The following is a 22,904-nucleotide window of genomic DNA, read 5'->3' on the forward strand; positions in this document are numbered from 1 at the left end:
AAGAAATAAAAACGCCTTTGAGACTGCCATAGAACTTTAGGGAACGTAAAACCTAGGTGGATAGGCTAGCGAACTAAGTCTTAGGCAATTTTTCCTGTCTCGATATATCGTTCCATAACTGTTCATCCAGATCTTGCAAACCGATCTAAACTCTCTGAAAATCGAGAAATAATCGCCACACATATCAAGCTCGCTTCCTAAGGAGAGAAAAAACTAGAGACATCAACGTCATCTTAAAACCGATTCGTTTCTGCCAATTTTCTCGGAACCGACATATTCCAAGTCATCAACATGAAAACAAACAAATCACAGTCCAAGTGTCATCTTTAAATCGTCCCGGATTATCGATCATTCCAAACCACAGAAGAAGAAACGTACACAACCCTTCAAAGTATCAGTTCAACAGTTTTCTTCCGTTTAAAAAAAAAAGGGAGTAGGTATGTATACTATACACGTATACTCCCAAACTTCAAAAAAACTTTTGCAAATCGTTAAGAAAACGATTTTGTCAAAGCAAATCGTCCCAAATAGGCAAACGACAATCTAAAATTCGTCTAAATGCTAGCAACATATCCAGACAATCACAAACATAATTCTCAAAGACTATACATCATTTCTTGTCACAATCATGTGTACAGAAAACCTGTATCAATATCAAACTGAAACTCGATGATTAGCCAAAGTATTGAACCCTTTTCCGGCTTTAGAAAGCCATTTTCGTTAAAAAATTTCTACGAGAAATTTTCAATCACAAAAGCATTTCTTTCAGTTTCCGTTGTACCAAGTGAGTCACGGAAAAGCATCGAAAACATTTGCGACGAAGAAAACTCGAGAATAGATGTAGCATCGTGCACATTAAAAGGAACAGTTTCCTCCCGATGGTTAGCTAGATCCCCCTCTGGTTGACCAATTCGTTCCAGAAACGAATGTGTCATGAAAATCCGCTCAAAAAACCTATGAAAACGTTCTGCGACTAGATCGTAATGAAATAAACTTCGGTAACACTTCATGAGTAACTCCAAGCAACTTTCACCTAAGATCAAAATCACAGCAGAAACGTTTCTTGTAAAACCCCCAGAAACAACGCTACTTGAGTGAACACATCCTTCTCGCCAAGCCAAACTATTTGAGAAACCATCACTCCATCACTTAACAACTAAACGACAATCTACGATTTGTCTAAAAACGTCGTGTGACTATTAAGAGAACAATTATCATATAGCCCACAATCGGAAATCATATGATAAATTCTTCGTAACGAAACTCAGTCCTAACAACCAAACGGATAACGGAAAATCTAAAATTTTCGAAAATTGACCAAGTTCAATACGCTCCACAATTCAGTCTAAGCCCGCAACGTTTTACCCATAATACGCGGCATATAAGGAAAAAATTCGTAAAAATCCTCTAGAGCTATACGAAACATGTTAAAAAATGCATGAAATAGACCTCGGAAGGCTAACACTTCACAAAGCACTATGAAGGAAAACGCTTCTTCCCATGGAAAAATTTACGCGACACTTCAGTCCTAATTCCTCGATCGCAAATCAATTTATTAGCATCAACAACTTTGGCTGCGAACATCCGTAGTCAAACCAGAATGTATCTCAAACGTAGGGCTAAGACTAAACCCTTGCAACATCGCGAAATATATTCAAGCCCGCAAACATTTCAAGCACGAAACACGTCATACGAAAGAATAACAAATCTTCAGCATCGCGAGACGTCGCAGACGCCTGAAGATTCATTCTTCGACGAAATTTCCTTCCTCGATAAAAACACCTTCTTGGAAGACCAGACAGTCATACGCACTAACATATTCTTCGCGAAGACTCAAAAACGGTAATATCTACCGATAAGTTTGTTGCTGATCACAACAAACTCTTAACATCCTAAACAGACTTAGTCATCTCGTAGAGATAGCTCTCGTACACCCGACACAAGGGTATATAGCGCTATATAAAAAATAATCCGAAATTTTGGTCAGCACGTTCGGGAGACTTAAAAGTTGTCCTCGAAGATATGCTCGATTCCTACCATACAAGTCACGTAAGCCGAGAACATATCGCGGACTTTAAAGCGGGATAGAATCAGGTCAAAAAGGATACGGGAAACGTAAGTCGAAGTAGTCATCGCACCCCCTAAAGCCGTGATTAGACCTAGGTCTTGCCCTAAACCCAGCGCACTGGTCTCTAACATCTCTAGGCATACTATCAAACACCCTGATACGAGATCCCAAAATTTGTCTCTTGGCCTATATTCGAGCGTCTTTAGAAATCCCGCAAGTTTACACATTGTGGAAAACTCTCGAAACAGATCATGGATATAGCAGTTCACACAGAGTTAGATTACGAGATGACAACTCGTAGTCTTCCCTATACACCCATATAAAATCCCATCGGCAGCAACACGCCTGAAAACTTCTACATATAAACTAGACCGTAAAGGTCTCGCTTGAAAACTAGTCATAAGAACCTAAACTCCAAGACGAACTACGAAAGGCTTGATCCCTTTAACAAGGGTACGTAGGCAGCCGTCATAAGGCGCAGCCCCAATCTTATCACGTTCTACTTTTAGAAGAGCGAGAAGACCACTTACCACAGACCTTTTCAACCATTAATTCCGCCTAACTCACCTTAGTTGCCTAACTTGCCAAGCCAATCGCTAGAACCTCACGCTAGAAGCTCATGGTTCTAACGAGCTGGGGGGCTAACTGTTGGGGTCAAAATCAGTCATGATGGAATCAATGTCTGAAAGTCCGTAAAAATCAGCATGAAAGTTTTTACGAAAAGTAATCTTCGTAAAGAAATCTTTACGAAGAGCCTTGCGGTAAAATCTTGTTCAAATCTCAATCAAACCACTAAATACCGACTGTCCGAAGGCAACAGACATGTATCCAAATCGGCTGTGGACAAGTTCGAGTATGGCAATCAGACTGCGGACAAGCCAAGCTCGATCGATACGCGGCGACCAAGCATGCACACATCTCGGTCGCTACGTAGAGACCGAGCTCGAGCCAAAGCTTGGTCGCTACGTAGCAACCGAGCACGCATACTGCTCGGTCGCTACGTAGTGACCGAGCTCGAGCCAAGCTCGGTCGCTACGTAATGACCGAGCACGCGTCCCACTTGGTCGCTACGTAGCGACCGAGCGCGCGTCCCGGTCGGTCGCTAGGTAGCGACCGAGCTCGAGCCAAGCTCGGTCGCTACGTAGCAACCGAGCTCTTCCGAAACGTCAATACGACATGAATCCATGCATTCTCGTCTACCCTTCGATGCTATCTCCCGAAGACCGTAGCAAACCCATTTCATGTTTTCCGCCATTCGAAGTCATCAATCAAACTTTACGATAAAAACCGCGGAAAGATCGTTTTAATCGAAAGATGCCGTAATAAACGCCTTGAGTCAAAAGACGGCCCAAAAGGACCTAAAACATGACTCGAGGCCCAACTTACGATTTCTTAACCAACAACCCCTAAGCCGCATTACGGTTTACGCTTGGTTTGCAAGGAAAGATAAATGTCAAGTTTCCGCGGATAAATACGAAATTTTGAAGATAATTACGAAGATCGGGAAAAATGGAATATATCCATTTTTATGCTATGACAGCTTAGGGGCAGAAGGGAAAAAGCGTAAACCGACCTAGGAGCGAGTATATAAGGAGTCCTAGACGAGAGGCATGGAGAGAGACTTTTTCAGAGCAAACTTAGCACTTAGAGGAATTTAGGCATATTTATGTTTTTGTTATTTCGAGCTGCGACTCAATTAAGTTTAGCCGTCTTAGGGTTGCTAGTACTAGGAATCTCGCCGACAGCTCTCGAGCCCAGGCTTATACCTTGTTGTAACGCTCAAACACAGATTCAGAATAAGATATACTTTGCTTTCTTCTTACGATTTTTATACTTTGTCGTTGATATATCGTGTTCTGATTGCTTAGCGTGTGGTATTAACAGATCTTCGGGACCTCTGGGAAATTAGGGTTTTCCTAGTTTCCTAATTTAGACGGAAATCGATAGTGCAAATTTCGGTTCCCACAAACGGCGCAAGGAGAGAGATTCTTAGACCTAGAAAAACGATGCTAGCTTAGGAATACTTAGAATTTAGGCGGCTCGATTTTTACTTAGACTCTTTTCGTCTTTGTTCTGGGACTGACTTGGCTAGCAAAACTCTGTCTGTCTTGTCTTTCCTGTAACTTTGTTTTTACTAATCAATAATATGCCTCTATGCAATTTACTTTTGATATTCTATTGTTCTTGTCTCTTTTGTTTTTCGTGTGTTTTGCAGATAATCGGGATCTCTGAAAAATTTAGATTTTCTTAACTTTCCTTATTTTACGGAAAATCGACAGTGTGGATTTCGATTCCCACAACTTGCAGGTGTTTGATTGTGGACAAACAATGTTTATTTCCTTTGCTAATCATCATAGGTCCTCATGGAGCGAAGTAGTGAAGGTGGAGAACTACTTGTTGTGGTTCATGACATCGAAGAAGGTAATGCACTATCCTATGTTGGTTATTGCACCCAAAGTCTCAGGCATCATAAACTTCTCCTTCAAGTTGACTTTCCTTCCAACAGACATACTAATATGCATCAACCGTGCTAATTTGATATCGTGGGTTATGAAATCGTCTCTGCTCTTTCTTTTGCACTATTCATATATTTTGCAATTGCTTCTGTTAATTATTTTAAAAAACCCATGAGTTTTATCTTGAAATCATCCTGATACTCTATACCGGTTATTTATGTTAATTATTCACTACAAGAAAACACAATCTTAACAAGGGCGGTTTTCCTCGTTATTTCGTCGTAAAAGAGGCTTTACGACGAATTAGCGAGGAAACGCGTTTGCTCGTTACACGTCTGTCGTAACACATATTTCCTCGCTAATTCGTCGTAACTTAGCGAGGAATATATTTCGTCGTAAAGACGAAGTAGGGCGATTCGTCGTAAAGACCACGTCAATATTCCACGTAAGGACGTCGCTATAATTCCTCGTAAATACCTCGAAAATAGTTCCTCGTAATCTACACGTAAATACCTTGAAAGAGTTTCCTCGCAAAATACACGTAACAACCACGAAATGATTTCCTTGTAAAATGGTCGTAAACTTTTCCTCGTTATTTCCTCGTAAATGGTTCCTCGTAAAATACTCGTTAAATGTTTCTCGTCATTTCCTCGTAAGGTTTCCACGTAAAGAGGTCGTACATTGGCTACGAATTTACTTCGTTTTTATTATTTTACAGAATTTAAAAATATAATTAAAAAATAATTAAAATTATTTAATTTAATAATAAATTAAAATTCAAAATAAAAATAAATCAATATGAAAATATTTTATATATAAATAAGTTTTGAATTTATATAATACAACAACCAAAAAAAAAAACTAAGGGTCGTTCATCGCCCGGTAGAATTCATCACTCCTCCTCGTAACATCCGCCTCGTTATGTACGTCGGATGACTCGCCTTGAATGGGATGTTGTTGTCGCATGTTCCTCAACATGGACTCCCATTCCGGATTTGTGGCCGCAATAACGTCCAAGAAGCCCTCGACTCCACCCATACGAGATTTTGTCGCGGTCAACTCGTTACGCAGCTGAGCGGACTCTCTACGCAGCTCCGTGACTTCATCATCCCGTCGCTGACCATAAGACGATGTCGCTCTCGGAACATCGTTGACAGAACCAATACCCAACGTCCGTCCCTTTTTTTTAGGGACAACCTTAAAAACAAAAAATAAATATTGTAAGTAAAAATTTAAAGTTAAATTAAATGAATAATTAAAAATTAATTTTTTTGAAAATTTACCTCCTCGTAAATCTTATCCACTTCAAGTGTGGATAAGGTGACGGGTAATCCGTCGGTAGACTGCTGGGTCAGCTGAGTCTGGCGGTCTTCAACCCGAGCAACTACGTCGTTGTAGATTTGCTCGGACTTGCCATCTACAAATACGCCCGCCTTGTTCTTGTGGGTCCTCTCGTAAAGTTCCATAAGAGACGGGAGATGTCCCGTCTCTTTGGCCTAAAAAACAGTTAAGAAAGTTAGAATAAATTAATATATGTATTAAAAAAATTATTTAATAAAATATTTAATTACCATTTCCAAACGGACACCGGCGTGGGGTTTTTGGCCCGTAGTGTGAAGCATCGGCCCGTTCCCGTGCTCATCGACCGTGTTACGGGAGTTAGAGCAAGCCTGGGCGATTCTAATGGAATCAGGAAGGCGCCAATAACGGATGAGGCCATCCCACACATCCGTGGTGAGCTCAGCGGGTTTGCCACGCTCATACCCCTTCACGATCCAGTCACCCTTCCAGTTGGAGACCGTGTCCAACAAGCGAACTTTCGCTTTCGCGTTAAACTTCTTCCTCACCCTCTCAGTGATCCCCAAGGCCCAATTATATTTTTGCTGTTGGAAAAAATAAATTAACAATTAGTTTTTTAGAAAGTATATATATAAATCATGAAAAAATTAAAATATATATAATTAATTAATAGAAACTTACAGCGTAAATTTTGAACCACGTCTTTCTGACGTAGTGAGGCGTCTTACTCCAGTTTGGATGTGCCATGGAGAAGTAACCCTTGATCGTGTCGGTTACGTCCGATGCAAGACATCCGTCAACCCCCCACCTGGAAAATACAAATTTAAAATATAAATTATTTTTTAATGTTATAAAAGAAATTTAAACGAATTAAAAAAAATTAATGCAACATACCACAACGTTCCGTCCGGTCGGTCTGGGTCGATGACTGGTAAACCTTCTCTGCCTGGCAGACTGAGAATGTCCTCTACAGTGTACTGCGAGTAAGGAGCACTCGGAGGCACCATCAGATCAGGATGAATATCGGCGGCCATCGGAGGTGCCATCGGAGGAGGCACAGGAGGAGGCATCGGAGGAGGCACATGAGGAGCCGATGGTGCACTAGAAGAAGTAGACCCAGAGACTCTCTGAGTGTACTGAGTCTCGGGGACAGTCTCCTGGCCCGAAGAACTGGGAGCGGAAGAAGAGGCCGGGTCTAAACGACTACCCGGCTCACCGAAGATCTCTCTGTAATGGGCAGTAAGTCTTCCTTTTCGAACCTGGGAAAAAAATGAAAATTTTAAAATTAACATCAACAATATATTTCCCAACATTATCCACCTAATCAACACTAAATAACATAAAATCCGCAAACCTATCTAAATTCCCTATACTAACCACCTAATCTATCCTAAACTAACCAAATTAGAGAGGAATCAGAGAGGCTTACCATTGCTACGAAATGGAGAGGAAGTAGAGAGGAAGTAGAGAGGAAAGAAAGAGTGAGCGCTCGGGTGTATATATAAGATTACATATCGTCGCAAATTCGTCGTAAGTTTACGACGAAATAGCGAGCAGTTACAAAGGCCCGTGTTTTTTTTACGAGGAAATTGCGAGGAATCACAAAGGCCCGTGTTTTTGTTTACGAGGTATTAACGACGATTTTGCCTACGTGGAATTAACGAGGCTTGCTTTCCTATAAATATACTCACAACTCTCATTCTCAAACCACACATAAACTCCCAAATCACACACCTATCTGAAATCACATTCCTCAGCAAAATCATATTCAAATTATAAATATTTGAAAAAATAGGAAAAGGATAAGATATTAGAATTCATGTGGGCGAGACTTACGTATTATAATTGCTGGAAGTCTTGCCACATGTTATTCTGGTATTTTGATCCTTTTCCCTTTTTTCTAGTTTTTACACTACGAGGTATTTACGACGATTTATGCTTACATGGAATTAACGTGTTTTATGTTTAAATCTTTTTACGTGGTCTTTACGACGATTTCTGCTTACGTGGTCTTTACGACGATTTCTGGTTACGTGGTCTTTACGACGATTTATGCTTACGTGGTATTTACGACGATTTCATCCTACGTGGAATTAACGAGTGTTATGTTTAAATCCCTAGAATCCAAAAACCGAAACCCGAAACCCGAAACCCCATACCCGAAACCCCAAACTCCAACCCCCAAACCCGAAACCCGAAAGCCTAAACCCGAAACCCGAAACCCAAACCCCCATCTTTAATTTTCTACTTCATATATTCCAAACCCCATATTTAATTTTAAGTTTCGTCGTTATTCCTAAACCCCAACCCCCAAACCCGAAACCCGAAACCCGAAACCCGAAATCCAAAACCCCAAACCCCAAATCCGAAATCCAAACCCCGAAACCCCAAACCCCGAACCCCTAAACCCGAAACCCCAAACTCCGAACCCCTAAACCCCGAACCCCAAACCCCAAACCCCGAACCCCTAAACCCGAAACCCGAAACCAAAAACCCGAAACCCAAACCCAAAACCCGAAACCCGAAACCCAAAATCCAAAACCCGAAACCCCAAACCCGAAATCCAAAACCCGAAACCCCAAACCCCGAACCCCTAAACCCGAAACCCCAAACTCCGAACCCCTAAACCCCGAACCCCAAACCCCAAACCCCGAACCCCTAAACCCGAAACCCGAAACCAAAAACCCGAAACCCAAACCCCAAACCCGAAACCCGAAACCCGAAACCCCAAACCCCAAACCCCAAACCCCATATTCCTTATTTTCTACTTCATATATTCCAAACCCCATCTTTATTTTTAGGTTTCGTCGTTATTTCCTCGTTGTCTTACGTTGTATTTACGACGATTTCATCCTACGTGTTTTTTACGACGAATTCATCCTACGTGGTATTTACGACGATTTTGTCCTACGTGGAATTAACGAGTCCCGCGTTCTTTATTTTTATATTTCGTCGTTATTTCCTCGTTGACCTACGAGTCCTTTACGACGATTTTTTGTTACGTGGAATTAACGAGTGTTATGTTTAAATCCCTTGAATCCGAAACCCCAAACCCCATATTCCTTATTTTCTACTTCATATACTCCAAACCCCATCTTTATTTCCATTCCAAACCACAATTCCCACATTTGCTTATTCATAAAACAAACTCCCGACATTACCTTTTTCATAAAACAAACCCCACATTATCTTATTCATAAAACAAACTCCCTCATCTTATTCATAAAACAAATACATCAATCGGATACATCGACATTCTCGTCATCACTAGAAACATCATCATTTTCATTAAACTCGTCTTCAACAGCTTCGTCTGTGGCATCATCGGTAAGATCTTCGTACTCGTGATTATGCGGATCAATGAGAAGGATGTCATCAATTTCTTGTTCAGGTTCCTCAACTTCATTTTTCTGTTCTTCTTGCAATGGTGGTTCTTCTCCACTGATGATTCGTCCTCGAGGTGTAACTTTGATCACTGCTAACCAATTTATACCTGAATCTCTCATCCGAGGGTATGGAAGGAAGCTAACTTGGTCTGCTTGTGAAGCTAAGATGAAAGGCTCGAATTTGTTGTACCTTCGTCCACCGTTGACATCAACTACACCGAATTTGTTAGACCGAACACCTCTGTTGACGACGGGGTCGAACCATTCACATTTGAAGAGGACGCATTTCAGCTTCAGTATCCCTGGAAATTCGACTTCAATAATCTCCGTCAAGATCCCGTAGAAATCTGTTTCCCCTTTCACACATATTCCATAGTTACTGGTCGCCCGCTGTCTACCATAGTCATATGTATGAAAAGTATAGCCTCGTGTGAAATACATCTGTGATGTGGTGACCTTTACAAGTGGAGATTGAATTACTTCGTGTAACCACTTAGGATAATCTGCATCGTCGTCGTCATAATCAACCTGCAAAAATAAAGAGAATGTTAATGAAATACAGATAATGTATGAAAAAAAAGTTTTAGTTAATACCTGATTCCGCAACCACTTAATGAAGTGTTGATCTTTCCTTTTGTCTACGTCACTTGTGGATATACCAGGAAATGTTTCTTCGACTTGAGAAACAAATAGGCTGTAAAATCACATTTTATAGGAATGAATCTCTCGCAATTATACAATTAATTATACTTATATGTGTTTCGAAGTGTCAATATATGTTACCTTTCAAAATAACGCATCAATGGATCTTCGCAATTGAGTAGAATATAGGTGTGTGCACTATGAGCGTCTTCTTCACTCGACCACCAAACCTCTTTAGACTTCCCACCGAGTCGCCCAATCTGGCTAAAGATGTCTGGAACACCAGCAACTGCATATGTTGGCGCAACACCACCATCATCATATCTTCTTGGAGCTCTTCTCCGTGTACGTACTTTTGACGCAAAGTAGTACGACGTGAAGTGAGAAACTTCTTCCGTCAAACTTCCAGCAATTATAGAACCTTCAACTTTGGCGAGGTTCTTTGCTTTTCCCTTCAAATATTTCATGGCTCGCTCATACTGATACATCCATCCGTAATGTACAGGTCCACGAAGCAATGCCTCATATGGGAGGTGGACAGCTAGATGCTCCATGACGTCAAAAAATCCGGGAGGAAATATCTTCTCCAAGTTGCACAATAAGATGGGAATGTTCTCCTGAAGCTGTTCCACAACTTCTTTAAGAGTGCGTGTGCTCAGATCCCTAAAAAATGCTCCAATGCCTATTCAAAAAAAAATTAAACACATTGTTAGTCATATATTATTTTGTAAATTATTGTGATATAATACACTACGTACCTGCAAGTGCTTCATGTACGTTTGTTGGAAGTAGCTCCGCAAATGCAAAGGGCAGTAGTCGTTGCATAAATACATGACAATCATGACTCTTCATCCCGGAGAACTTTTGACCCTTTTCAACACATCTAGAGAGATTCGAAACATACCCATCGGGGAACTTCACTTCTGATGCCACCCAGTTGAACAACACCGACTTTTTTTCCGAAGATAATCTGAATATCGGAACGGGAACTTGTCCATTGCTTTTATTATGTAACTCGTTTCTTGAGCAAATATCCGGCAAGTCCAACCTCGATTTTATGTTGTCTTTTGTCTTCCCTGGGACATTCAATATTGTATTCATGATGTTCTCAAAGAAATTCTTCTCTATATGCATCACATCGAGGTTGTGGCGCAGAAGAAGATCCTTCCAATATGGCAACTCCCAAAATATACTCTTCTTGTGCCAGTTGTGATGAACACCGTAAGAATCTGGCATATTACGAGGGACATGCCAATTACCACCCCAACGAACTGTTTCGTTAGCTCCGTAGTAGTCGATTTGCGCTTCAATTTGTTCTCCAGTTAGATATGGAGGAGGAGTGTCTCTCACAACCCTTTTGTGCCTAAACAAATTCTTGTTTCTTCGGTAAGGATGGCCAATGGGAAGAAATCGACGGTGACAATCAAACCAACTTGTCTTCCTACCATTCTTCAGTTGAAACGCATCTGTCGTTCCATTACAATATGGACAAGCTAATCTCCCATGTGTAGTCCATCCAGACAACATCCCATAGGCAGGGAAATCACTTATGGTCCACAAAAGCATCGCTCGCATCGTAAAATTCGTCTTCGTTGAACAGTCATACGTCCTCACCCCTGTTGACCACAAATCCTTCAACTCTTTTATCAGTGGTTGTAGGAAAACATCCAGGGACCTTTTTGGATGGTTCGGACCAGGTATTAATATGGTCAAGAATAGTAACTCCCGTTGCATGCACATCTCCGGTGGCAGGTTGTATGGAGTAAGAAAGACTGGCCACAATGAATATTGTCTCCCTGACATTCCGAACGGACTAAATCCATCTGTGCATAATCCGAGATACACATTCCGGATATTGCTAGCGAAATCTGGATGTACTTTGTTGAAATGTTTCCAGGCTCTTGCATCTGATGGATGAGTCATCTCACCATCCGTCTGAGTATGCTCGGCATGCCATCTCATCTTTCCAGCAGTCTGCTCTGATTGATACAATCTTTTCAATCTGTCTGTAATTGGTAGGTACCACATCCTTTGGTACGGTACCCTATTACGTCCCCGTCCTTGCGGCTTGAATCGTGGCTTCTTGCAGAATCGACATTCTTCTAGCTTCTCATCATCTCCCCAATAGATCATGCAGTTGTCGATGCAAACATCTATCATCTCCGAAGGCAACCCAAGACTATAAACCAGTTTCTGAATCTCATAATAAGAATCAGCAGACACATTGTCTTCCGGCAAATACTCTTTAAACAAGTCCGCCCATTCGTTCATGCAACTTTCAGGTAGATTGTGATCAGTTTTAATATTCATCATTCTAGCAGCTAACGACAATTTAGAGAGACCTTCTCTACAACCACTGTAAAGTGGTTGATTCGCCGCGTTTAACATTTCGTAAAACTTTTTTGCATCTATATTAGGTTCTTCATCTTCATCATGAGCTACGAATGCATCAGCTACCATATCATGAACCCTATCATAATCTACCATCTCCTCCTGATGGTAACTATGTTCATTATGCAAATGATGATCAACCGGTTCTTTTTCCTGAAAATTGCTATTACTACTACTAGCTTCATTCTGATCATAATTAAAACCTTCTCCATGTTGAAACCAGATATAGTAATTTGCCGTGAAACCTCTATTTATTAAATGCTTCCAAACATTTTCACGATTTGCCAGTTTCGAATTGTTGCATTTCCGACAAGGACAGAACATCTTACCACTTTCTTGGGCGAGCGGTGTTGAATCTGCTTGATGCATAAATGTCTCCAGACCCGCAAGGTATTCTTTCGTCACTCTCCCGTTAGCATCTCTATGCATATACATCCACTTCCGCAACTCGTAAATAGTCCCGGAGCCAGCCATTTTTTTTCTTTCACGTTTTTTGTTGTTGGTGTGTTTAAAATGATGTTCAAACATCCATATTTATAGGAAAATTCGAATCTGGTAGTTGTAATTTTGCTATGAATTTACGACGAAAATTAATTAGGTGGGCAAAAAAAACGTGTAACACCTATAAAGTTGGTGGATTCAAAAATTTCCTCGCTAAATACACGTAAACTATTCCCTCGTAAATACCACGCAAAGTTTACGTCGTATTTACGAGGAAATAGTTTTTCCTCGTAAAATACTCGTAAAATTACATCCACTTTACGACGAAACAGTTTTGTCGTTACGTTACGAGGAAATAACGATGACTTTAGTTTTTCACGTAAATTCGTCGTAAACTCGACGCAAATTTACGAGGATTGTTTTTCCTCGTTAATTTTCGTCGTTAAGCATGTGTTTTCTCGTAGTGATTTTCATTAGCATATTTTTGAAATTAACCCAACTTGGTACACATGCTAGTATTTTAAATGAGACTTAGTTGATAAGAAGTAGTTATACGTTCACACTTTAATTTTTCAATTATTATTCTTAAACATGACAATAACAAAGGAAGAAATTAGCAAATATACAACAAAATTTATGGAAAATAGTTACAAGGGAATCCTTATGGTTACTAGAGCTTGTCCCGGGCTACGCCTGGATTTTCTTCTTTACGTCATAATTTAAATTAAATCATTATAATTTGGCATTTGAATATATATGTTATATATGCTTTGACTGATTATAAAATATAAATCATTAATCAAATTTAACTTTTTGTATTGAGAAAACTATAACTAATAAGGGAGCCTTATTTACGGTTCAAATATTCTTTATTTATTTATTTAGGGTTTCAGAAAAACTCTAAAATTCATTTAAATTAAATAATAATAATTTAAACTGTTTCTGGCTATTAAATATGTATTTAGTTCATCTATATTAAAATAAAATTATTTGTCTTAAAAAAACACAGAAAGTTGAAATTAAATGGTTTGAATCATTGTCAGCCAAAACCCCATATTTGGAGCTCATTATGCGATTTTTTTTTTAAACTTAGGTGCACATAAACTAAAAAAGAATTACAGATGGATTGATTACCCTTCGGGCTCTTTCGATAAGTCAGTGTCCACATATTAATGCCAGTCAGTGTTGTAACGCGAATCTGCTGCTATTTCTCTCCAGTGCATGTCAGTTTTCTCAAGTTCTTCCTAGATTGACATAGAAGAAATCTGGTAACATAGAAGTAAACGTTTTGTATAGTCACCTTTTTAAATATACCTAGACAGTGGCCATTTCGAACATAACATCAGAAAATATAATCAAGAAGGACTGTTCTGAATGACATATATCGGAATATTTACAGAAGAAAAATATCGACAATTAGTGTTTGTAAAATAGAATAAAATGTAGATACAATCTTCAAAAATAATGGAGACCTTCCAATTGACTTTTACATAGCCATAGAGTGTTAAAATTCTCCGATGATTCTTCTTGAGGAAGTTTCAAAGTGGGCATCACTGGCTTAGGCTGGCATGCAAGAATTAATTGATACCAAAATGGAGAAACAGATGGATCTTGAGTAAGTTTAAGTTATCCTTTAAAAGGTGGGCAAAGGGATGCGTGAATCCCTTCCAAAGCAGCATCTGCAGGAGAAGAAGACTTGGCCGAAATAAGTTTTTCAACATTCTCAGCTTGCATAAGGTCTAAACACCCATTCAAAACACACATGAAGTCAAAACTCTCCTGGAACATGCACTGCATATCCAGCCAGAATGTAAAAGAAGATTCAGAATCTATAGGCTATAGCTAAAGCTCACCGATAAACTCTTAATCACATCAAATAACCAAGACATCTGTAATACAAAGATGGAGGTAAAACTTACTGAACGAATCTTCAGTTTCTGGCCTGGTTCCACTAATATTGCTCCAACATCAACACATGTCCTCAAAACACAATACAAACAAACTTTGCTACTGTGACATTGGAGCTCAATTACATATGCTCTTCTGTATGACCAAGGCGCCAACATGACATGGCTAAAATCTAATAAACAGTCACACTTCAATTACCAAACACTGAGATAATCATGCAAAGCAGGAGAATGTAAGTGTCAAAGAAAATTTGACAACTTTCCAATATTTACCTCGTGAACAACATTGCCTTTTGAATCAACAACAACTCCATATTCTACGAAATGACTCTTTAGCCACCATGAATCTGAATCCAAAACCTTAAGACAATCACTAGCCTTCTTGCTCCATTTTTTAGCAGAAAGAATGACTCGGCAAGCAATTTCCGCAGCCTTATCCCCTAACAAACTCATGGAACCAGGTGATACCACTCAAATTACCTTAAGGAGTGTTACTCTCATCAAAAGAGGTTCAGATGTAGTACTTAGGGATCGAATCCACAAGGAGCTAGGGAACAATTAAATCTAGTGTTTATTAATTCTAAAGGTTGTAATGTTTTAAATAAAATAGCAATAGTAACTAGCGAGTAAATGATAAATGTAACTTAGGTTGGAAATGATATTAGATGCAGGGCCACTATTCAGGTGTTGGAGATTATAATTCCTATAGATGCCTAACTGTTGCATGCATGATATATTAGAGCTCATTCGCTTAACTCAGTGATCAGCTGTCGCATGTACCACTGGTTAACAGACTAGATCTTGTGTCTCACCGGTTAGATGCAGACACAAGAGAGTGTCGATCGATAGTCTATTAAGACGTCGACCGATACACTTTTGCCAACATCGATCGATTGTCAGTTGAGGACATCGATCGACGGATTCTAGCCAGGCCTATGCGCGAGTATGAAAATTCTCTACTAAGATTCTAAATTGGCGGTTAGCCCTCTCTAGCAATCCTAATATGATAGATAGATGTCAGGATGGGATAACAAGGGTGCTTGAATATGCAATCCTATGATCATGTTCTAGTTAGATAGGCTAAAACAAGCAATGAGTACAAATCTATCATGAATATCACAACAAGGCAGATCTATAGTTTGGGGCTAATCCCACAAACCTATCTGAACCCTGGATCTAACAGTTGAACTACTCAGACATAGCAAAGCAATTCATATCAATGGATAAATAGAAACTCATAGAATAGATGATAAGGAAAATGAAACAAGGAGTTCCAATCACAAGTGATCTTCTCTCCCAAATGAAACTTGTAACAAAACTAGGTCTAGAAAGGAAAAAGCTCTCTATGCCGTCAAACACTTAGGCAGTATATATTCTACTAGGTTAAAAACTCGTCAGGGCATTTTGGTAATTTGGCTTGGCCTTGGTTTTTAAGTCTTCTGAATCCAAAATGTCGCGTCTGGTGTCTCGACATCGATCGACGGTACATGTGTACATCGATCGATATTAATCTTCATCTGTCGAGGCATTTCCTGATATCGATCGTCAGCACTGATGCGTATCGATCGATTATTCTTCCTCTCGTCGACCTCTAAGTGGTCAGCTCGGGTGAAATGTCATTTATGCTCCAAAGTCATAGCTTTACTCCGAAATGCACCTGAACCTGAAAACATACCTAGAAGATTAGAAAACATAGATATATATATAGTAAAATAGTAATATATCATGGATAAAAATGGGTCAAATCCAGGGTATATCAACTCCCCCAGACTTACCCTTTTGCTTGTCCTCAAGCAAAACATACAGGCAGTCTCTCTGAAAGAGGTTTGAAAATATTTGGGAACTTAAGATTTTTTTAAAAAACATAGAAATCTTTCCTCAACAATTTTGCAACCACATTTAAACAGTCCTAATCACAAAAGCACACTATGCAATATCCTAGCTTAGCAACCATTTCTAACATAACACAACTCATCAATTCACGTCTGACATCCCCTCTACTGATTTCATTTCTTAGCATAAATATAAAGTGAATGTTTTACCTTGGGAGTATCGATCACAGGATGCAAGGATTTCAGACAGGTATCTGGAGCTGCAGGTAAAAGTTAGTTCCTAGTTTCTCTCTCTCTAAATTTCTCTCTTGAGTCAAAGTCTGCTTCCATTGCAGGATCAGTGACCAAGATTGGACAGGCTTCCATGAATCAAAACTTAATGGTGGTTGCCACCAAGTTCTGTTCACTTCTTTTTGAACTATATCCAAGAGTTCTTTGCGTAAGCGAGCCTTGAAGATTGTCGCCTCCAAGTCCCGTTTCGAACTCTTTTATTTGAGTCTTTATTAATCAAGCCTTAATGGTTTTAGCCACCTAGTCCTGTTCAGACTCATCCTAATTAAACAATAGATCTTTCTTTTTTTTTTTTTTTTAATCTAGGGTCGAAATCTAGAGAGAGAAAATGTGATAAATAATCTAAACCAGGCGTTACCTTCCATACCTATCTGAAGAATCTGATCCCATGTATACCAAGCCCCAAGACAGGCGGTTATGTCAGGTTTAGTGTTAGAAATCACCTTTGGTTACTTCATACGGTTCAAGGCAAGTGTGTAGTTGATAGGTTGATCTGCTTTAGCATCCTTAGTGCTATCTGCAATCAGTAAATCTAAAATGGTGCTAAAGATTGGTTAGATATTCATATTTAAACCATATAAGATTATAGTTCCTATTTTCGATAGCTAAGCATAATTTATTTGAAATTCCTTTTTGCGTAAGAATAAAATAAATTATATCAGTAAATCTCCCCCCAGACTTAAATTACACTGTCCCAGTGTAACTCAGCCAGAGGTATGATGAAAGTGTATGATGTACGAAATGTAACAAGTAGGTAAGATACATCTGACCGTGTTAGATATCGATCGATGGGTAAGTGTTACATCGATCGTCGTGTGGTTGCCTATGTCGAACGATGTCGACGTCTCGTCGTCGGTCGATATAAAGGTCTTCCTACTTGGGTCTCCTAAATCTGAAAGAAATAAAATGAAAGAAATTAAATGCTAGCTAATAAAACCAAAGTAAAATACCTAATAGTGGGTTGCCTCCCACTCAGCGCTTGGTTATAATCATTTAGCTTGACTGTGGTAGTGATTGGCTATTGGGTGGAGAAGCAGCTGCTTGTTGGAAAGCAAGCATCCACGTCATCTCTGCGCATTCTGGACCAAGATGCAATGAAACTTCTTGTGGCCTCATCATTTCTTGTCCATTTGTCATCCATCTTCCCAAGTACATTGGAGATGTTCTGTAGCCTTTCTTGAATGTTGTCAATGCTGACCTGGTGCCAGCCTATGTTGTCATAGGCGTATGCTGAAAGATCTGTCAGTTCCTTTTGCATTGACTCCACTGTCTTGTGTATCAGCTGCTCGCCGATTGTTGTAGACTCGGCGTCGATCGATGCGATTATGTGTTCGTTGGTCGATCTCGGTGAGTTGCCGTCGATCGATTTTGCCTTTGTCCTGTCGATCGATGCTGATATCTGATGTTGAGCTGCGAGTTGCCTCTGAATGGCTTTGACTTCTTTCTGTAGCCATTCTGCGTGGTTGTCTAGTCCACTGATTTTGTTGTCGAATGGAAAGTAGATGTCATCGCAGCGTTTGTCAAGTCGTTCCTCCATGTTGTCTAGAGCAGTGTAGATCTTGGATGTGATCTTGTCAACTTCTGCTGCTGTGTAAGGAAGTAACTCCACAGGTTTCCTGCCATCGATCCAGGGTCCTCTTAGCCTGTCGATCGATGTTGATTTTTCCTGCAAAAAACTTTGATTAGTAATGTTCTCAATATCCTTTTGGGCATCAAGTAATTGACTAGACAATTTGTTTAAATCTATCATGACTGGTGATATAAAACGGTCATGCATATCCTCGTAAGTCCTCAGCCTCTCATTCATTGCTGAGACTTTGGCGTCGAGCGATGTGAAGGTGCACATGTCGATCGATGTGGCTGGATGTTGGTCCTTCTTGCGAATGGTGTCCAGGTCTTGCTGTAGTAGCTCGATTTTGGTGCTTAGCCAGTCCACGTTGTTGTTGAGAGGGCAGTAAACGTCGTTTATCCTTGTGTCGATGTATGAGACTTCCCATTCATCCCTGTGTTGTGTTGAGCATCGCGGTTCTGCAAGGGTTTGAGCTGTAGGAAGACTGACGTCGATCGATTTTGCACATGGTGCGTCGATCGATGCTGAGGTCGTAGCTTCCTTCTCAAGTTGCTGACGTAAACTATCAATTTCTGTCCTCATTTCTGCCATACATCTGAAAAGCTCATTGTAGCCTCTATCCAAAGGCTGATGTGTTTCATCTACCAGTGTTTTGAGCTCCTCTCCCAGTTTCTCCTGAGCTCCACAAATACCAAACACCATTTCATCGATTTCTTCTTTGGTGTAGAGTTCTGGTGCCAGTCTTGTGAGTGTGAAGGAAGTGGCATGTTCTGGAAGACAGATGTGGCTCTCTTCAAAAAGAGATGCTCTTTCCAGTATTTTCCTGATGTTGTCCTTTGTGACAGGTATCATCTCACCAGCTGCGCTTCGTGCGTGTCCACGCTCATCTCTGTAGACTCCATATTCGTCCCTTTGTTCCCAAGTGAACTTTCTGGCTCCATACATGTCGAAAGCGCGGCTCCCACATTCATAGCGTCTGTCGATCGACGTCGGATTATCCATATCGATCGACGTTGGTGTTACCCTGTCGATCGATGTCTCCATGATACCGTCGATCGATGCTTGCCCTTTTGGTTGGCGTGATAGATCTGGGTTGGTCTCTGTTGTGGTGACTCCTGCGTGGTTGTTGGGATCTGTTAGAATGACGTCTGGAGTGCCACGTTGCTGTGAGAACAGGTTGTCGGGTCCATTGGTTACTTGAAGGATGTCTGCTATGTCCTCTCTGGACACTTGTAAAATCCTTCCATCCATTGCACGTGCGTTGCCATCTGGATCCCTGAAAATACCAAATTCATCAGGTGTTAGAAAACCGTAATCAATGTTTGCATAATTATTCTTTTTAGAAATAGAGAGATTAGGGTTTAGAGTAGTATCGATCGATGTAGATACAGTTACATCGATCGATGGCAGAGTAATTTCTGCAGAATTTGTGTTCTTGAGATGATTGCTCTTCATGGATTTTTCTGTTGATGTAGAAGGAAGAGTGTTCATCTTATTTGCTTGTGTGTTTGCTCTGATGTGTGTAGGTGGTTTCGGGGGTGCAAAACGATTTATATAGGTATCTGTAAACCTAGTTAGGGAGGGAATATTCTCCTGCTCCTGATTTTCGCTGCGGCGCGAATATCGATCGATGTTCCTTTACTGGTGTCGATCGATGTGAGCGGTTGTTTTGCTGGACGAGGGTGGGTATCGACCGATGTGGAGTGCACAGCGTCGAACGATGTTGGAAACGTGTTGGTGAAGTTGTGTGTTTCAAGTCTTTCATCCTGCAAAGACATTTCTATTGCACGTTCTTTCCAGTAATCCTCATCGTATTCCTCGGTATGTTCCTCATGAGGTGAAGTAATTACAGTGTCAACTGCAAAACTTTCATGGAAACCACTGTCTGCCCAACTGCCTATGGAATAATCATCATGTCCTCTCCTGGTTGGAGGTTGGAAGGCAAAATGTTGGTAGCAATGATTAGGTGAAGCGAAATGGTCAAGTGGGTGCATTACGTCGAGTGACGTGTTGTTGTGGTCATCGGTCACCATTGACACATTGGAATCGATCGATGGAAAGGTTGGGGTGTCGATCGATTCCGAGTACTCTGTTTCGTACTCCGATTCATACTCTGCTCCACAATGGCATGCGCCAATGAAGCCGAGTTCTTTCCCATAATCCACAGAATTAATTACCTTTCTCTTAGGTCGGATGGGATCGTAGTGGATGTTTGGGTCTATGAGCGTTAGACACAATTTGTTTTTGTTCATGTCACATACAGCTCCTACTGTAGCTAGGAAGGATCTTCCAAGCAGAAGTGAAGAGTTCCAGTTAAGCTCGATGTCTAAGACATGAAAATCTACAGGGACAAGGGCATTACCAATCAGTACCTCCAGATCTCTTATGATGCCTCCGGATTGTTTCTCTGAAAGATCCACGAAGGTGAAGGATTCTGTTGAGGGTTCGATGGTCAAACCAAGCTGGTCCGCCATGATCCTAGGGAGGATACTAACCGATGCTCCTGTGTCACACATTGAATGGGGAAATTCAACACCCTTGACTATGCATGGTATTGCAAACTTCCCAGGATCACTCTTCTTCGTCAATGTGATCCTGTGTTTCATCTTTCCTCTGACTTGATGAAACATTCTCCTAATGTCCTCCTCAGTTACCTTTGTTTCTCTGAAGAACATCCACAACCGGTGTGTGAAGTAAGCTTCATCAAAAGGTTTTTCGATTGGGATTCTGAGGACTCGTTTAGTGAAACCATCCATCTCCTTATCGTTAGCTTCCCTCTTAAGGTTTTTAGGAATCTTCTCCTTCCTTTTCCTTAACCTTCTCCCTTCAGATTCTTGTTCTCTTGAACAGGTTCTGTTGAACTATTTAAAGGGTTGGGTGTTGGTTCGGGTGGGTTTGCTAATGGTTTAGGTGGTGGTCTGAGTGCATTGATATAATCATTATCGATTGAGGGTAACCGCACTCGGTATGTCAGAGGTGCCTGTCGATCGATGGGAGGTGTGTTGTGACGATCGACGTCGGACTCACTATGTCGATCGATGGTTGAGTTAACCGATCGATCGATTTTTTCATAGAAAGGGGAGGGTGGGTGAGGATGCTTAGCTGCGAATTCTCGAACCGCAATGCATTCAGTCGAATCGGCAGACGACGTCGATCGATGTCTGGAGTAATCTGTCCATCGATCTTCAACATGGTCTGTCGATCGATGCGAGTTCATCGATATCGGTCGACACCATTGGGATCCGCCGAGACTCATGGAGCTTTCGATTTCGAAATCTCCTTCCTCAAGGTTTCATTTCTCACCACTTGCCAGAATTCATCATCTATGATGGCATTTACGTGGTATTTCCCTTTGTCGGCTCCTGCTTCTCTAGCAAAAGCTTCTTGCCTCTTAATAGTCTCGCCCGTCTGAATTACTTGGGTTTCAAGTTTTCTCACCTGAGTCCCTAAGGTCTCGATTTTGGTGTTCAGATTGTTGTAGGCAGAGTCTATCTTACCGTTGAAATCCACGGTGATTTGTTGTTGTCCCAACAGTACTCGATCAAGCATTTCTTCGATCTTGCTTTCCTGAGTTTGGGGTGGTGGATTTTGATAGTAAGAGTTCGAGTAGCTCTTGCTGTTGTTGAAGGGTTTTTGAAATTGTGAACTTTGGTTACTTCTTTGGCCATTTCCAAAGAAGTTTCTGTTTCCGCCCTGGTTTCCAAATTTTTGGAATCCGGTACCTCCGATGTAGTTCACATCTTCTTCTCCTTCGGTATCTGCTACTTCTCCTTCAGCTGAACATACTTGCTTCCTAAGAAGTTCGTGCACCACATCTAACTTAGCTCTTACTTCGTCCATCTGTTCCTTCCCGATAGAGGCTACAGACTTCTTCCGTTCAGAGTCAGTGTTTTTGGTGCTGCTGCTGTTAGCAAGGTTTTCGATAAGTCTCACAGCTTCCAACGAATTCCGAGTAGTGAAGTTTCCTTCACTCGCCGTATCAAGAGCCATTTGGTACTGTAAGGTGAGACCTCGGAAGAAAGTGCTTAGCAGCTGCACTTCATTAAATCCGTGGTGTGGACTGTCTCGCTGGAAAAACCTAAATCTAATCCACGCATCTTTGAAAGACTCTCCAGCCTTCTGCGAGAATGTGGAATTTTTTTTCCGAAGTTCTTCAGCGCGCGCCTCATCGAAGAAGTTTAGTAAGAAAGCATTCTTGATGTCGCTCCAGGATGTTAAAGATCCTGTGGGTTGCTGCCTAAGCCAGTGCATCGCTTCTCCATTCAGCGTGTATCTGAAGAGCTTACACAGCAGGTAATCTTCGGGGACTCCTTCCATTCGAATGGCAGCGATTAGATTCTCGAACCGTTCCAAATGGTCCATAGGATGCTCGTGCGGTAACCCAGAGTAGGGTATCTGCGACACAAGAGTGTAGTATTGAGGCTTCAGCTCGAAATTCTGCTTCTGGATCTCCGGAAGTCGAATCGCTGATCTGTTGGAATAGTACTCATCTGGGCGATTGTAGTCGGCCAGTGGTTTCGATCGAGCCTCCTCATCTACAGGTTGAGCAGCTCCTGTAGTATCAGCATCAGGGATTACAGTTCCCTGAGCATCTATTTTCTGACATGTTGCATTACGCAGA

The 22,904-nt window shown here is 40.9% G+C and overlaps 1 non-coding gene across 1 annotated transcript; it reads left to right on the forward strand.

Moving 5' to 3' along the window:
* The first annotated feature begins 22,328 nt into the window (after positions 1-22,328).
* On the forward strand, positions 22,329-22,434 carry LOC125588176. Its single transcript, XR_007324570.1, has one exon. It is a non-coding gene; the product is annotated as a small nucleolar RNA R71 (small nucleolar RNA).
* Positions 22,435-22,904: the final 470 nt, after the last annotated feature.

Source organism: Brassica napus, chromosome C5, assembly GCF_020379485.1.
Source record: "Brassica napus cultivar Da-Ae chromosome C5, Da-Ae, whole genome shotgun sequence".
Lineage (NCBI taxonomy): Eukaryota > Viridiplantae > Streptophyta > Magnoliopsida > Brassicales > Brassicaceae > Brassica > Brassica napus.